The 18847-nt window shown below is 37.2% G+C and overlaps 1 pseudogene; it reads right to left on the bottom strand.

The window, feature by feature from the left end:
* Window positions 1-14289: 14289 nt before the first annotated feature.
* LOC140524040 (large ribosomal subunit protein eL6-like) lies at window positions 14290-15130 on the bottom strand (annotated as a pseudogene).
* Window positions 15131-18847: the final 3717 nt, after the last annotated feature.

The raw sequence follows: 18847 nt of genomic DNA, 5'->3' as shown, positions 1-18847 counted from the left end.
ACAGTGTTAAAGAGGCAAAACTAGACTCTCTCCCTCGCCCCCCCCTCTTTTTCTCTCCCTCTCTCTCTCCTCTCAAACAAAAAGTTCAACTTAAAAAACTTGGGAACAAAAAAAAACCAACAAAAAGGAATTTAAAAACGATTTTTAAAGTCCTTAATTTCAAGTCTATATTGCCATAATGTAGACAAATAATTGAAGCCTGACCATAGAGTACTTTACTAGAAATATATTGGTAGTACTGGCTTACATCTCAATCCCTACCTTCCCACCCTCAAATTCTTTCATAAAATCTAGCATAGAAAGTTCCTTCTACTTTCACAAACACTAAATTCAAAGTTTATTTCCCAATTTGTCTTACTCTTTGATATGTTCTCCCCTCCCCAAAGCGTTGTAGTGCAGGGTATCCCAAAACATCCTTTTGGGGACATGCTGAACATTCTTTATACTCTGCTGTTTGCTCTGCTTGGGTATAAATCCTGTCTCCTAGGGGGCAACATTGATCCACAAATTGTGACTGTCAGGCAAGCTATCACTGACTTCAACATGATTATGAATTAATGAAGTAGCAGAATAAAGCTGAATGATAATGATATTTGACAATTATATACAGTTTAATATTTACAAAGTGTCATATGCCATATCTCATTTGATCTTCAAAAAACTTTGAACTCCTAATATAATAAAATATTACAGCCTCAATTTTTACAGATAAAGAAATTGAGTTATTTAGAGAGTTTATGTCTTGCCCCAAATTTTACGGGTGATGAGTGACAGAACCAGGACTCAAACCTAGGTCTCTTGACCGTCTAAGAAGATCTTGTTTGAGAATGGTATTTCCACATCTTGAAAAATAGGTACCATGAGCTCTTGGTCCAGTGTGAGCTATGTGTAATGTGTGTGTGTGTGTGTGTGTGTAGGCATGTGTGCATATGTACATATATGTATATATATGTGTGTGTGTATGTATATATATACATGTGTACACACATACACATATTTTTATTTGCTGGAGTCTTTTAACCTAATCAAAAGGATGTTGGGTAGTAGAGGCAGGTGGGAGGGAGACAACTGCCTACATATATCCCCAAGTTATACAGGTTAGCTATAATGTAGGAGACAAGAGAAAAACTTAAAAAGTAGCCAGCAATAAAAACCATGACTGAAATGTCCAGAAAGAAATGACTTATTAAAAATAAGGTAAATTGGGTAATTGGGTAGTAGTCAAGGTCAGTTAGAGATCTCAAAGTTTTGAGGTAAATTCAACCTCAGACCTCACTGAGCCCTGCTGGGATGAAACCCATAAATGGAAAATAGATCTGGAAGGGCATGCCTTATTCAAAAGGAAAAGGATGGTTCTTCTCTTTAAAGAGGAATATTGTTCGCATTCTATTAAGAAGATATAAGGATAAGAGGCAGCATTGTACAGTGGCTGGAGAATCAGACTTAGAATCAGTTTGTACTCCATTCAACATCCAAGCCCAGCAGTGACCTATTCTCTCTGTAATGACAATGGAGAGGTTGATCCAGTGAGATCAAAGGACTGTTTCAGAAAAATGTAAATTTTAATAATCTCAGAAAAAAGTAGATTCTTAGCCTGAAGCGTAGTTTATGCTTCTTTACTGTGGAGCACTAAACTTGCTCATCTTGAGAGGCAGTGTGGCATGGTGAATATAGGGAACTGGACTTGAAGTCAGGAAGGCCTGAGTCCACATCTTGCTTCAAATACATGCTGGCTATGCGACCCTGGGCAAGTTGCTTAAACTCTCAATGCCTCCCAGGCAACTCTCAAAGGCCATCAGTTGCAAAATGCTTCACATATCCAAGCGTAACCATTGAGATCTTGCAAGATTACTCAATGATATAACAAAATGAAGGAACAAGCTAGAATGCAATACATCAAAAAGAAGGAAAAATGGCTTATACCTCCAAATTATCTATCTAGCAAAGAAAAGCGTATTTCTCCATGAGAAAACATGGTTCTTCCGTGATACAAAGAAATTTCTTTTTTTCCTATCAAAGAACCCAGATCTGTGCAAGGCCTTTGACAGACAAACTGACCATATATCAGAAACTTAACAAGGCAAACAATGTTTGAAACACAAGTAATGAATAACAAAGCAGTCAAGGTGTACATGCTATAAGGTGGTAATAAATCTATCATAGTTTTGAACTGATATTTCATATGAGGAGCACTAAAAACACAAAGGATAAGATTTTGGGACAATAATTTCTTGGAAAAGCAATAGATAGAACTGGCTAACCTGGAAGAATGGAGATAGGGAGCACTTTACAGAATAACAACTATTATTTCATGAAATCCAGTTCTACAAGTGAAGATGGAAGGGTGAGAAAGATAGAGAGAGACAAACAAAAACAGAGAGAGACAGATAGACAAACAGACAAATGGAGAGACAGAGACAGAGATAGACAGATTATAGCACTAAAAATAGAATTTTGGAGTCTAACTGTGAGCTAGCTGGAAATGAAGCTGAGTTTAGGGGTTAAGATGGCATTTTCATAACCAACAAATTAAGGAATATATTGATTATTTTTAACATTCATTTTTTAATAAATTTTTTAGTTCCAAATTTTCTCTCTCCTTTCCTTCCTCCCTCCCTAAGACATTAAGCAATTTGATATAGGTTATATATGTACAGTTATGTAAAACATATTTCCATAGAAGTGTGTGTGTTCATCCTTCGTTGCAGAAGAAAACCATGCCATTAGAGAAGCGATGACATGCCTTGCACTTGACTTTGTTTTGAGTGAGGGAGAGCTGTGCAGGTCACCTGCCTCACTTCACCTCTAGAGCCATCTGAATCCAGTGACCAGATATTCATCAGGATGACTGGAGATGACTCAGGATGAGACAGTTGGGGTTAAATGACTTTCCCAAGGTCACTCAGCTAGTGAATGTTAAGTGTCTGAGGTGAGATTTGAACTCAGGTCCTCCTGACTTCTGCACTGGTGCTCTACCCACTGCACCACCTAGCTGCTCCTATTTCCATATTAGTTATGTTGTAAAAGAAGAAACAGAACAAAAGGAAAAGAAAAAGAACAAATAAAGTGAAAACTGTATGCTTAAATCTGCGTTTAGACTCCATCAGTTCTTTCTCTGGGTGTGGATAGATTTTTCCATCATGAGTCTTTTGGAGTTGTCGTAAACTATTGTTTGATCACTTTACAATGATGCAGTTACTGTGTACAATGTGCTCCTGGTTCTACTCACTTCACTTTGCATCAGTTCATGTAAGTCTTTCCAGATTTTTTTTTCCCTGTAATCTGCTTGCTTGTCATTTCTTATAGTATAATATTCCATTACATTAAAATACCACAGCTTGTTTAGTCACTCCCCAATTGATAGGCATCCCTCAGTTTCTAATTCTTTGCCACCACAAAAGAGCCGTTATAAGTATTTTTGTACATGTGAGTCCTTTTCCCTTTTTATGATCTCTTTGGATACAGACCTAGTAGTGGAATTGCTGGATCAAAGAGTATTGTTGTATGAATTAAAAAACAAGTTATTAAAAGTTTAAATGACTAAAAATTACTGAACATTTTAAAGTAAAATTAAAAAAACAATAATTTTTAAGTAGTAATGGTAGAATTTGATGGAGGGAAAACAAAAAATAATTTAGTGACAGATTGATCATATGCTAGGACATGAAAAACTCATAACCAATGCAAAAACTCAGAAACTTAAATGTACACTTAAGAAACCATAATGCAATAAATACCAAACAGCCAGGGATAACAATTCGCACACTTAAATTGTCTGTCTTTCAGAGCTCAACATATTTTATTATGAGAAAAGATGGTTCTTAGATACTTTGAAGATATTTCATTCTTTCATAATGGACAGAATCACAGAGTTGGAAAGGAGCCCACAGTCTTTGTAGCTTAACCCCTTTGTAGCTTAACAAGAATTCCCCCTACAGCATACCTAAATGTCTTTGACTGAAGAGGTCTTGAGTTCTGTATATAGCCACATCTATTTCTGGGTACATTTCACCTTTTTTCTCTTCTTTTGCCATTTGATTTGTGTTATTAGATGGCACCCATCCCTCCTGAGCACATATAAATTTTGAGGTATAAATACTTATATACTCTTTTTCTGGAAATCAACTTTCTCAAAACCTAGGATTTGTGTCTGGTTCTACACAGCCTTCCTCTAGCAAAATACAAGGTGATTACTTCCTCCCTAGTTTCCCATTATTTCTATCTTGTCAATCAGTCCTTTTTTATCAATCAATATTGAGTCTATAACATCAGTTCTTCTAGTCACCTCCTCTACTCTTTGAAGAATGAAATTACCACCAAGGCAAGCCAAGAATTCGTTGGCTGCTCTGCTCTTAGCAGAGAGAGCTCCACCAGATTTCTTGATAGGCATCATTCCCCACCACTGCAACAGTAAAGGAGATCTGAACGAAAGATGCAGCCCTAAATGAAAGCTAAAGAACAATCTCCTAAATAATGACTCGGTCTAACACTAAATCCAAGATACATTAAAATTATATTAAAGATAATAGACAACAAGCCAAAATATATAGGATGCAGCTAAAGTAATCCTTAGAGGAAAATCTATTTCCCTGAATGCATACTTTAAAAAAAGAAAAAAGAGAAAGAACTAATGAATTTAACATATGTACCAGTCTGTAATAACAATTTTGAGACTCAAATAAGGTTTTTACAAGTGAGTTAGACAGTTCAGTAATGTTTCAAGCAATAGAGCTTTATTATGGCTCATTTTAACTCACACAAGGAGAGGCCAGGGCCTAGCATGAGATACTCAGAGGCCAGGGCACTAGGGAACAAGGATAAAGAAAGAGCAAACCAGGGTAAAATGTACCACTACTTCTCAGTTACTGTTAGAGGTTGAGGGCTTCTAGGCTTTAAATGTTATGGTCTTCAGGATAGGAGAGGAGGACGAGGAGAGGGGAGAGTCAGTGACAGTCCTGCAAGAGGCTGCTTTTCAATTTGGCACATTCAAGTTCTTCTAATCTCTAGTCACTTTCTTTAGTCAATATGTGAGATGACAGAGTCCTGGATCATTTCTGTACCATAGCAGGTAAACAATTCAGGTAACCTTATAAGAAGGGCAGGTTTTCATTCAGACATACCTGATTGGTTTCCTGTGAAGCTCCCCTTTCTGTCACCAGAGACAGCAATATAAGGCATTTGGTCCCAAGGGTTTATGCCTCTTCTTTCTCTTGTGTTTCCTTTTCTTCTGTCCTCTGTAATAAACATTCGCTTAGTACTCAATAAAAGTCAACCTATCATTACTGAGATAAAAGAAATCATTATGAAAGTTCAGATAGAAAAGTAAAAAAAAAATCCAAGGATTTTTTTTTAGAGTAAGAAATTTTTTTATTAATTAATTAATCTATGTTTGGTTTTCAACATTCACTTCCATAAGATTTTGAGTTCTAAATTTTCTCCCCTTCTTCCCCCCCCATTCCCAAAGACAGTATGTAATCTGATATAGGTTCATATATATTCATATTAAACATATTTTCACCTTAGTCATCTTGTTAAGAAAAATTAAAACCAATGGAAAGAACCATGAGAAAGAAGAAACCAAAAAGAGAGAGAGCAAATAGTATGCTTTGATCTGTATTTGGACTTTTTCTGGATGTGGACAGCATTTTCCATCATGAAACTTTTGGAACTGTCTTGAGATCATTGCATTGCTGAGAAGAGATGTCTACTAAAGTTAGTCATCCAACAATGTTGCTATTACTCTGTACAATGTTTCCCTGGTTCTGCTTACTTTACTCAGCATCAGTTCATGTACACCTTTCTAAGTTTTTCTGAAGTCTGCCTAGAGCAAGAAATTTTGAAAAGGTATTTAGTGCTGGTTTGTTTGGCAATGAATATTGAGGGGGAGGGGGAGAAATAAGAAAGAAGTGGAAAGTGGATAAATTCATCAAGTCCCAACAGCATGGCAAGATGGGTACATTTAGGCAAATAGAAAATTCTATCCAGCCTGATTGCTCTTTAAACAGATCAGTGAGGCAGACAAGACTCCAGTTGCTTGTTATTATGCTTAACTTGGTGTAGTAGTGCTTTTCACTTGTAATTGGCTCTCAGCTCTCAAAAGTTACTAAACTTTCTGTACTGTTGCAGCTCTCATCTTTTCTCAAGTTTTCAGCCTCCTTCCATCTGGGAAACTATACTTCTCAGCAGCCCCCAGTCCCCTTAACAACAGGGAGCTATGCATATCTCTGATTTTATAGTCAGGAGAATGTTGGACACTGGTCAGTGAGACCAGGCTGTACAAGTATAGGATATGGAAATGGTTAGAAAATGCCAGAGCAGTGATAATAGTTAGGAAGAGTGGGCAAGTCTAGAGCAGGAGCAGCCTCTTTCAAATCCCATGAAGCTCAGAATGGCACAAAAGGACAAAAGCTTTTTTGAACTCTTGAAGCATATAATTTAAAAAAACCCTAGAAAACCAACAAACTGAAGATTGCAAAGAATCACAAACAGATTTTATAAATCAACACAGAACTGAAAATAAAGTAAAATTGAATTACAAGTAAACCTTGCCCTAGACAGTTACCAGCTTTGTGATCCTGGGGAAGTTACTTAAATCTCTATTAAACTTAGGTTCTTCATCTATAAAACAGGGAAAATGATAGGTCCAGTCTTTTAGGATTATTGTGTGATAATACATGTAAAGTGCTTTATAATTCTTAAAGTATTATATAAATATGTTATTATTTTAAAAAAGAACTTTAAAGAAACTAACAGAATAATCCATTAGTTAACCTGTTCAAAAATGGAGGAAAACCAAAATTAAAAAATTACAAATATTACTAAAAATTAAATAGTTATTAAAATAAAAAAGAATTCACAAAAAATGAAGAGGAAAGAAAAAAATTATCAGAAATGATTATACTGAATTATGAGGCAACATAACTAAAAACATAAATGAAATAGATGAATTTTTACAAAAATATAAAACACCAAAGTTAACATGATAGGAAATAGATACTCTAAATAAACCAATTTCAGAAAAAAGAAATTGAAAAAGCCATAAATGAACTCCAATGGGGGAAGAATTTCAGGTCTAGATATATTTACTAATGAATACTGTCAAACATTTAAAGAACAAACAATCTCAATATTATAACATCTGTTTTCAAAAATAAAGATGAAAGATACTTTTCCGAAGTTTTCCTGCAAGATAAATGAAGTCCTCATTCCCCAACCAGGGAGAGATAGAATAGAGAAAGAGAACTACAGAAAAAGAAAAATAACATCAGTGCAAAAGTTAAATAAAACAACAATAAAAAGATTTAGCAAAACATTGAAAAAAACTCATTTTAACAAAGTTGAATTTATACTAGGCTTGTAAGGAGATGGTTTAATAGTAGGAAAATAGATGGTTGTTGTTTTATCTCAAAGAGGGGTGATATATTGGAATATGTATGAATTAGTTTTAAGTGAGGCAGAGCTTAGCAAAGTCATTAGCCTCACTCTTTTCTCCAGAGTCATTGAAGTCCAGTGGCAAGAGAAGAGTCAAGACAAGTGGTGATGGCCCTCAATGGTAAGAAAACAACATATAAAATCATATTAATAACAAAAACTACAGAAATCATATGATTACATCAGTAGGGATCAAGAAAATCTTTGATAATATATAGCATATATTTATTTTCAATTTATGGATAATATAAAGCATTCATTTATTTAAAAATAATGAAATAATGAAAAAATGAATAATTTCAAGAATGAAAGAAGCTTTCCTTTATATGATAAAAAATAATTCTCACAATCCAAGAGCAGCTAGCATTAATTATAACAGAGAAACACTAGAAATTTTCTCAGTAAGATTCAGAATGAAGCCAGGATCCCCACTGTCAATATTATTATTTGATGAAGTCCTAAAAAAGCTCGTTATAACAACAGGTATACAATGAAATGGAAAACAGTGCTGAATGTGATGAGACAGAACTTGGGTTTGAATCTTGGCTCCACCATTTACTAGTTGTGTAACATTTGGCCAACTTATCTTCCATTTCTGCACTTATGTTTTCTCATCTGGAAAATGACATCTGGAAGATGGCGGAGTAGAAAGACACACATACACATAGCTCCAAACCCACAACCCACTGAATGGCTAGAGGGGACCAACCCACGGTGAATTCTGCACCCAGACGCCACGGAATATTGGAGCAAGGGAGATTTCTGTTCCGGAGAGACCAGCAAACCTCTCGCGGGGGGTCCTTTGCGCTGTGGACTGGGCGCCGGGACTGGGAGCTGAGTGCAGCCCTGCAGCGGCCGCGACACCGTGAGGAAAAGATCCGGACGGGCTACGGGGACGAGATATCCTGCGGCCAAGAGGTCCCTCCACCCACAGAGGGACCTGCAAACCTCTCGCAAAAGGTCTGTCGTGTTGCAGACGCGGAGCCCAACCCGGACCTGCGGTGGCCGCGGCTCCAAGAGGTACAGATCTGAGCAGGCTTTAGGGACGGGATCTCCAGTGGCAGGACAAGCCCCCCCACCCACAGGTGATGAGGGTCGGTGAGAGAGTTTCTTTGGTGGGTCGAGAGGGGAGTGGGGTGCCCCCATGGCTCGGGCCCCCCCGGGAGATAGAAGCTGAGAGGCGGTTGCAGACAGGGGCTCCCCAAGTGGGAGGGAGCCTGGATCCATTGTGGAAGGTCTGTGCATAAACCCCCTGAGGGAACAGAGCCTGAGAGGCGGCCCTGCCCCGACCTGACCATCTGAACTTAATTCTCACACTGAATAGCAGCCCTGCCCCCGCCAAAAGCCCTAAGGAGGGAAGCAGCATTTGAATCTCAGTCTCCAAACGCTGGCTGGGAGGACCAGGAGGCGAGGTGGGTGTGAGGAGAATATTCAGAAGTCAAGCCACTGGCTGGGGAGAATGCCCAGAAAAGGGAAAAGAAATAAAACTATTGAAGGGTACTTTCTCGGAGAAAAGACACTTCCTCCCTTCCTTTCTGACAAGGAAGAACAATGCTTACCATCAGGCAAAGACACAGAAATCAAGGATTCTGTGTCCCAGCCCACCCAATGGGCTCAGGCCATGGAAGAACTCAGAATTTTGAAAGTCAAGTTGGAGAGGTGGAGGAAAAACTGGGAAGAGAAATGAGAGGGATGAAAGAGAAGCATGAAAGGCAGATCAGCTCCCTGCTAAAGGAGAACCAAAAAAATGTTGAAGAAATTAACACCTTGAAAACTAGCCTAACTCAATTGGCAAAAGAGGTTCAAAAGGCCAATGAGGAGAAGAATGCTTTCAAAAGCAGAATTAGCCAAATGGAAAAGGAGATTCAAAAGCTCACTGAAGAAAATAGATCTTTCAAAACTGGAATGGTACAGATGGACGCTAAGGACTTTATGAGAAAGACAGATATCACAGAACATAGTGTGAAGATTCGAAAAATGGAAGATAATGTGAAATATCTTATTGGAAAAACAACTGACCTGGAAAATAGAATCAGGAGAGACAATGTAAAAATTCTGGGACTACCTGAAAACCATGATCAAGAGAAGAGCCTAGACATCATCTTCCATGAAATTATCAAGGAAACCTGCCCTGAGATTCTAGAACCAGAGGGCAAAATAAATATTCAAGGAATCGCAGAACACTGCATGAAAGAGATCCAAAAAGAGAAACTCCTAGGAACATTGTGGCCAAATTCCAGAACTCCCAGGTGAAAGAGAAAATACTGCAAGCAGCTAGAAAGAAAGAATTCAAGTATTGTGGAAATACAATCAGGATAACACAAGATCTAGCACCCTCTACATTAAGGGATCGAAGGGAATGGAATAGGATATTCCAGAAGTCAAAGGAACTAGGACTAAAACCAAGAATCACCTACCCAGCAAAACTGAGTATAATACTTCAGGAGAAAAAAATGGTCTTTCAATGAAATAGAGGATTTTCAAATTTTCTTGATGAAAAGACCAGAGCTGAAAAGAAAATTTGACTTTCTAACACAAGAATGAAGAGAACCATGAAAAGGTGAACAGCAAAGAGAAGTCATAAGGGACTTACTAAAGTTGAACTGTTTACATTCCTACATGGAAAGACAATATTTGTAACTCTTGAAACATTTCAGTATCTGGGTACTGGGTGGGAGTACACACACACACACATGCACACACGCACACATACATAGAGACAGAGTGCACAGAGTGAATTGAAGAGGATGGGATCATATACTAAAAAAAAAAAAATGAAATCAAGCAGTGAGAGAGAAATATTGGGAGGAGAAAGGGAGAAGTTGAATGGGGCAAATTATCTCTCATAAAAGAGGCAAGCAAAAGACTTATTAGTGGAGGGATAAAGAGGGGAGGCAAGAGAAAAACATGAGGTCTACTCTCATCACATTCCACTAAAGGAAAGAATAAAATGCACACTCATTTTGATAGGAAAACCTATCTCATAATACAGGAGAGTGGGGGACAGGGGCACAAGCAGGGTGGGGGGGAGGATGGAGGGGAGGGCATGGGGAGGAGAATGCAATCCGAGGTCGACACTCATGGGGAGGGAAAGGATCATAAGAGAATAGAAGTAATGGGGGTCAGGATAGGATGGAGGGAAATATAATTAGTCCTATACAACACAACTAGTATGGAAATCTTTTGCAAAACTACACAGATTTGGCCTATATTGAATTGCTTGCCTTCCAAAGGGAAGGGGTGGGGAGGGAGGGAGCTAAAGAAGTTGGAACTCAAAGTGTTAGGATCAAATGTAATGTTCTTACCACTGGGAAATAAGAAATACAGGTTAAGGGGTCAAGAAAGCTATCTGGCCCTACAGGACAAAAGAGAAGACGGAGACAAGGGCAGAGAGGGAGGATAGAAGAGAGAGCAGATTGGTCACAGGGGCAATTAGAATGCTTGGGTTTGGGGGGGGGAGGGGATAAAAAGGGAGAAAATTTGTAACCCAAAATGTTGTGAAAATAAATGTTAAAAGTTAAATAAAAAAAAAAAAAGAAAATGACATCTGAAGTTACTCCAACTTCTAAATTTGTGAACACAGGGCAAGAAAAAATTAAGAGAATATGCTTAGGCCAAGACAAGGCAAAAGTAACTGTTTGCAGATGATATGAAAATTTACTTAGAAAACCCAGTAAAAGTCAATCAAAAAATAAGACAATAATTTAAATAAAAACAAATCCTCAAAAATAGCATTTCCAAGTACTCAAATGAATCTGTGATCTGATTCACCTGGATGTTTCCTCTAACCATGGAACTTATAACCATCCATGCATGCCTATCCTATGCTACTCTTATGCACAGTCTCCAATAATTTTCCACAAATGTCTAGCCAATGTGCTGGAAGTCTCCTTTGCTTTTTCTTCACACTGTAAGGATGTCCACAGAGTATTTGGGCTCTTCACTTGTCATACTCTGTTCTTGCCATGTGACCAACTAATCCCAATTTCCAATTATGATACTTCCCTAATGACACCTTTTACTTTTCTTCTGTTTGGAAATTCCTCTTTGGTTATGTATTGTAACCTGATCATATTCCCTTTCCTCTCTTTAGTATTCATTTTCAATATTTCAGAAACTGCTTTGTTCCAAGTCTCAGCCAAAGAAAATGACACCAGCAGAATATGAATATTTAAAAAAGCAGGCCTTTGTTACCAAGAGAAACTTAAGGTCATTAAGAAAGAGTGCTGCAATGTCATGAAGGCAATTCAACCCTCTCTTTTTCCCCTATTTATGTCTGAGCCCAACCCATTTTCCACTTGCACTATCTTTCTCAGACATACATACTGATAGAGAAACTCTATAGATTGTCCATTCTACTGTATGTTATAAGCTGAACGATAGTTATTCTTTATCCACTAAGTCTTTCCTGTGTGGATAGTCAGGCCAAACTTTTGAGTAGTTATGGATCACTTCCATGAGTCTCAACCATCTTCCTGGTCTTGATTCATCCACAAAATGTCATTTGCAAAGAAAAATATCTTGTGGACCTCACTAAGGAATCCTTCTTCAAAATGAACTTTGTGTTGGACACCTTTGATGAGCATGTGTTTCCTTGTTTTGTGTTTCACCTGATGTTTATGATCAGGGTTATTTGATGAAAATTGTTTCTGGCATTTTTTTCAAGAAATTTTGAATGATTTTTATTTGTGGATGGCAGACCACTTTTTGGAAGTTTGCCCTAAAAGATAATCAACAAAGAATAAATATAACAGCATCATGTATTCACTGCATCCTTCAGTCAAGTGTGTGATGGTAAAGATGAAATCCATTACATGACATTGCTTGTGAAAGCCTGCTTGTTTCCCAATATTATCAATGAAGATGCCCTAATATAGATGAATCTCATGGAAATTTTTCCTATTTAGGGGAGTAGGCATATAGGTTGATAGTCTTTGATGCTTTCTTTTGCATTTTTCAGTATTAATAAAGTCAAAGATCTCCCCCCCCATATCTTTATCTTCCCTTCCTTGTACACTTTTTAAAAATTAACTTCTAGTTTTCAACATTCATTTCTATAAGATTTTGAGTTCCAAAATTTCTCCCCATCTTTCCTCTCTGCCCACCCAAATACAGCATGCATTCTGATTACCTCTTCTCCCAATCTGCTCTCCCTTCTATCACACCCCTCCCTTCTCTTATCCCTTTCTCCTCTATTTTCTTGTAGGGCAGGATAGATTTCTATACTCATTACCTGTATGTCTTATTTCCCAGTTGCATGAAAAAATAATTTTTAACACTCATTTTTAAAGCTTTGAATTCCAACTTCTCTCCCTTCCTCCCTCCCCACCCACCCCCATTGAGAAGGCAAGTAATTCGATATAGGTTATACATGTGTAGTCATGCACAACACTTCTATAACAGTCATGTTATGAAAGACTAACTATACTTTCCCTCCATCCTATGCTGCTATCCATTTATTCTATTCTCTCTTTTGACCCTGTCCCTCCTCAAAAGTGTTTACTTCTAATTACCCCCTCTTCCCATTTGCCTTCCCTTCTATAATCTCCCCATACCTACCCTTGCTTATCCCCTTCCCCCTGCTTTCCTGTGGTGTAAGATAGATTTTCATACCAAAATGAGTATGCATGTTATTCCCCCCTTAAGTCAAATCCAATGAGAGTAAGGTTCACTCTTTCTCTTTCTCTCTCACCTCTCCCCTCTTCCCTCTTCCCCTCTATTGAAAATATTTTTTCTTGCCTCTTTTATGTGAGAGATAATTTACTCCATTCTGTTTCTTCCTTTCTCCTTCTCCCAATATAGTCCTCTCTCACTCCTTAATTTTATTTTTTCGATATCATCCTTCATATTCGACTCACCCTATGCCCTCTGTCTATATATATATTATATATGTATATATATATACATATATATATATGTATAATCCCTCCAACAACCCTAATACTGAGAAAAATCTCAAGAGTTACAAATATTATCTTTCCATGTAGGAATATAAACAGTCCAATTTTAATAAGTCTCTTATAACTTCTCTTTCCTGTTTACCTTTTTATGCTTCTCTTGATTCTTGTATTTGAAAGTCAAATTTTCTATTCAGCTCTGGTCTTTTCATCAAGAAGTCTTGAAAGTCCTTTATTTCATTCAATGACCATTTTTTCCCCTGAAGTGTTATACTCAGTTTTTCTGAGTAGATGATTCTTGGTTTTAATTCCAGCTCTTTGGCCTCTGGAATATCATATTCTAAGCCCTTTAATCCTTCAATATAGAAACTGCTAGATCTTGTATTATCCTGATTGTGTTTCCTTAATACTAGAATTGTTTCTTTCTGATTGCTTGCAATATTTTCTTCCTGACCTGGGACCTCTGGAATTTGGCTACAACATTCCTAGGAACTTTTCTTTTGGGATCTCTTTCAGGAGGTGATCAGTAGACTCTTTCAAAATCTATTTTACCCTCTGGTTCTACAATATTAGCACAATTTTCCTTGATAATTTCTTGATAGATGACGTCTATGCTCTTTTTATCATGGCTTTCAGGTAGTTCCACAATTTTAAAATTGTCTCTCCTGGATCTATTTTCAGGTCAATTGCTTTTCCTGGGAGATATTTCACATTGTCTGCTATATTTTCATTCTTTGGGTTTTGTTTTGTAATTTCTTGATTTTTCATAAAGTCATTAGCTTCCATCTTCTCCATTCTTATTTTTTCATTGAGCTTGTGGACCTCATTTTTCATTTGGCCACTGCTGCTTTTTTAAGACAGTCTTCTTCTCATTGTCTTTTTGGATCTCTTTTGCCATTTGAGTTAGCCTATTTTTTTTTTGTTATTCCAAATATTTTAATAAGAGTTCTCGGCTAGGCATTTAAAACACCAGTTTGTGAGGATAAACTCCATTGGAGAGAGAGAATACAGAATGCAGATAGCCATGGAGCTGAGGAATTTTCTTGATTTGGGGCAGGATCTGAGTCTACTGTTTTCTGATCAGCCTTGTGCTGCTCTGTAATCTCATATTTCTCTTTTTCTGTATCAAAAATCTCTCCTTCTTGGTGTCTGGGTTTACAGAGCCTCTTCTTCTTGAAGTAAGCATCAGTAAGATGATTTGAAATTTTTACACCTGAAAGGTTAACCCTGGTAGACATGGCAATGACAAATTTCTGATAGGTCCTTCTCAGAGCAACACAGTTGATGGTCAGGAGTCCAGTCACCAGTAGTAAGCCACTGGCCAACTGCTTCAGGAAAACCACTTGCTTGCCCCTGTGGCAGCCAGTGAGCATGATCAGAATGATGCCTGCGGTGATGCTAGCTCGAAGTCTCCTCACATGCTGGCTGAAGGGCTTCTTGCCATGACTTAACAGCTTTCTAGGCACACCCTCAGTAGGGATTTTGCGAATCTTTACCATATGAGTTCCTCCATTGTTATTGCTACCAACTGGTTTTGAGATAGTAGGAGGTACCTTCTTTTTCTTTTTCCTTTCAATTTGGGTGTTTTGTGCAGCATATTTCCACTTGTACATGGCTCTCCAGGAATACATTGCAGACCTGGAGTACCTACCAATTGGTCGGGCCAGGACTGGGTTCCAAATGCAATGCTTTCAAGGCTTTTTCACCACCTTTTCAGCCACATCTTCCTTTTTGCTCTCCTTCTTTTCCTTTTTAACCTTCTTTTCCTTTGGTTCCTTTGGGGGCTTTTTGTCTGCCATCTTGAGAGATGGGAAAGAGCTAGCTTATTTTTTAAGGTGTTATTTTCTTCAGCATTTTTTGGGTCCCCTTTAGCAAGCAGTTGACTCATTTTTCATGATTTTCTTGCATCACTCTCATTTCTCCTCCCAATTTTTCCTCTACTTCTCTTACTTGATTTTCAAAATTCTTTTTGAGCTCTTCCATGGCCTGAGACCAATTCATATTTTTCTTGGAGACTTTGGATGGAGGAGTTTTGACTTTGTTGTCTCCTTCTGGTTATATGTTTTGATCTTCCTTGTCACCAAAGTAAGATACTATAGTCTGACTTTTTTTTTTCTGTTTGTGCTCATTTCCCCAGCTAATTCCTTGACTTTTGAGCTCTTTGTCAAGGTAGTTGTCTGCTTCCAGTGAAGATTGAGGGGGTATACTGTCATCTGCTCAATTTGTAGGCCTAGAGCTCCAGAAACAGCCATTGCCACAGCCCTTGGTGTGGCTGCCCTGGGCTCCTCTGCCCCCTCTGTTGGGGTGGGGGGGACAACTCTACTCTCTCCCACAGGTCTGACAGGTTTTTTCCACTGACCTTCCAATTTGTCCTCAGCATTTTGGGATCGTGAAGTCTGGAAACCACCATAGGTGCCAATGATCAGTCCCTCAAGGCATGTTCAGGTCTGTGCAAGAGATGTTTCCTGTCGACTTTCCAGGCTATCTTGGGCTGGAGATTTGCATTACTCCATCATTCTGTGTGTTTTGCAGCTCCAGAACTTGTTTAGAGTCATTTATTTTACAGCTATTTGGCTGGGTTTGGGGGAGAACTCTAACAAGTCCCTGCTTTTACTCCACCATCTTGGCTCTGTCCCTCCTTGTACATTTTTTTGAATTCATACCTAAACTCTTACAAATGTGTTACCTCCACCACAGATTTTCACACAGTCTAAATTTGCTTGCTCTTCCATATTTTTGTTCTTCATAGGGTCATTTCTATCTTTGTACAAGCATGGTTGTGTGGCCAAATGTGGTGATTCTGCTGTCCTTGATGGAGGAAACAATTTGTCATAATGATATTTGCATAACTTTTCCATTTTTATTTTTTGTTTGCTATGTCCTTAATGTCCTTGGGATGATTTTGCTTGGTTGGATCTCTTACCAATTGGTTTAAATTTCTTCAAATTGATTTTATTCTCTACTACTTTATATTGCTTTATGAAGCAAGACTTCATAAGAAGCATAATAATCCATTATCCCTCTTTGTAAGATTTTACAAATAAGTTTATATTATAACTGAATGTTGCCTTTCACTTCCATCTTGCTGCATTTCATGTTGTCAAGTGTTTGCTGACTAAGGTATTTTTAAGGTTTTTTAATCTCCTTGTTATGGTAATTAGTTTATTTCAGTTAAACTTATACATAAAATTATTTTAATCATGATATAATTTTGCATTACCTATTTTACATTATCAAATATTTGTTTAAATAACTCAGGATTGAATTGTTTTAGTCATATGCAATATCTTTTTCTCATTATTATACATTCTAGCTTTTTATTGTATGATTTTTTTTCTCTTACAAGTCATTAATATGACTCCACATAGACAATTGATTCAGAGAAGACTCTTCCATGAATAAGGAGTCTTTTTCTGTTAAACTATAATCTAAATAATTTTTGAATGCTACTTGGCAATCACTATATTGCATGCTTACTGATTTTTTTTCCTTGAAGAAAATATCCATTATGTAAAGGTATGGGGCTTCTCTAGAGTCTATGAAACTTTGACTTCTCTCATTCATTTTTCCTGACTTATGCTTTTTTATGTTTTTCATCATCCTTACCTATTCCCCTCTTTGCACTGAAGTCACCAAGTGTCAAAGTGTATTCCAGTTTAACACGAAGGGTCTTGTCAAATCCTCAGAGAGTTTCCTTGCCTTTTTGTCTTCTGTAACTGGTGTTAGTGTATAAGGGGAAATTATTTTCATGATGGTCTTTCTGTAAACACTTAACATGAGTCCTTCATGTATTACAAGCCAAATGTACCTCAAAATAACGTTTTGTATTTCCTTTGAATATAAAACCAACTCAGCCAATGCAAACTTGTTTGCTTCTCCAACGAATACCTGTGATCCATCTTTCCATTAAGCTTCTACTTCCTTCTTTCTTTTAGTTTCATTCCGAGAATGCCTAGATGGACATATTTCAGCTTTTCTGCTACTATTCCATCTGTCTTTTACCAAACAAAGATGTTGTATTTAGAATTCCAACAACCGTATAGAACTTCATAGGTATTCTGAAAACTGTAATTTTTAGCACCCTTTCTCTCTTTCCCATCACTTTACTGCCCTAACTATAGCAATAGAAAGAGATTGTGTAAGCCTAAGGGTTTTTGTATTTTCCTTTGTTTTGTGGTTTTCTGTGGTCCAAGGATTCATTGCCAAATGTCAAGCCAAGTGATGATAAATCTTTTTATACTTACATAGCTACTTCTCAGAATTAGACTCAGTTAATTTCTAGGATCATACTTACTGCCTTTCTAATATGGCAGAATTTGTCAGATCTTAAGCTTAACTGGCATAGTCTTTGAGAACTCAGAGAAGCTTGCATCCCATAATGAGGTACTGAATGTGCCTTTGCATATGTGAATAGCAAAAATCAGGAAGACTTAAAGAAATACCAATAATGATAACTGTAAAATATAACAAATGTCATATTGCTAACTTACCAAGAAATCATGTACCTTGTATAAATTACACTTTAACATAATTTCATAGAAATGAAAGAAGATAGGAACAGTTAGGTGGTGCAGTGAATAGAGCACTGGCCCTGGAGTGAGGAGAACCTGATTTTAAAACCAGCATCAGACACTTACTAACTGTATGACCCTGGGCAAGTCACTTAATCCCGATAGCCTCACCAAAAAAAGAAAAGAAAGAAAAAAAATAAAAGAGAACTTAAATTGTTGGAGAGATGTTTAACATTAATGGCTAGACTGCACCAACTATGGTAAAAATGACAATACTTTCCAAATTAATCAAGAAATTTAATGCTACATACAATCAAATTGGCGTATAGAATTAGATATAATATTAACAAATCTTATATTGAGGAAATATCAAGAATACAAATGGAAATTATGGTAGAAGAGTTGGAAATCAGGTTTAGCATTACCTAATCTCAAATTAGGTTAAAAAGCAATAATTTTCAAAATTATCTGTTGCTATATTTAGAAAAAACAATATTTGGCTTTTAGAAGAGATAGATACACAAGACTTAGAATAAAACTTATATGACAGGATAGTATTCATTAAACCCAAGAACACATAGCAATATCAAACAAACTCTTTACAACAAGAATTATTGAGAAAACTGGATAGCAGTTTGTTGGAAGACAGGTTTAGGTCAGTATCTGACATACCAAAACGAATTACAAAGGGATAAAAGTTCTTAATTTTAATGTCATATACAAAAATCAGAAGAGAAATCATTTTATCTTACAACTAAGGGTAGAGGATGAATTCAGGGATTATTTTTTTAAATGAATAAATGTTATCATGTCAATTGAACATTTGGAACCATATTGGATCCGAGGAACTAGAGGCTCTCTTTCTCCCTAAGGGGCCATTCTTCTTTATATCCATGCACATGGTGTGGACCAGGATTAGCCCTGGAGAAACCCTACACTCTGAGAGAGCACTTTCCTTTTTCTTATACCCTTTCACTCATCAAACTCTCTTACGTCAGCATTCTGGAG

Source organism: Notamacropus eugenii, chromosome 1, assembly GCF_028372415.1.
Source record: "Notamacropus eugenii isolate mMacEug1 chromosome 1, mMacEug1.pri_v2, whole genome shotgun sequence".
NCBI lineage: Eukaryota > Metazoa > Chordata > Mammalia > Diprotodontia > Macropodidae > Notamacropus > Notamacropus eugenii.
This window is presented reverse-complemented; position numbering and strand designations above follow the sequence as displayed.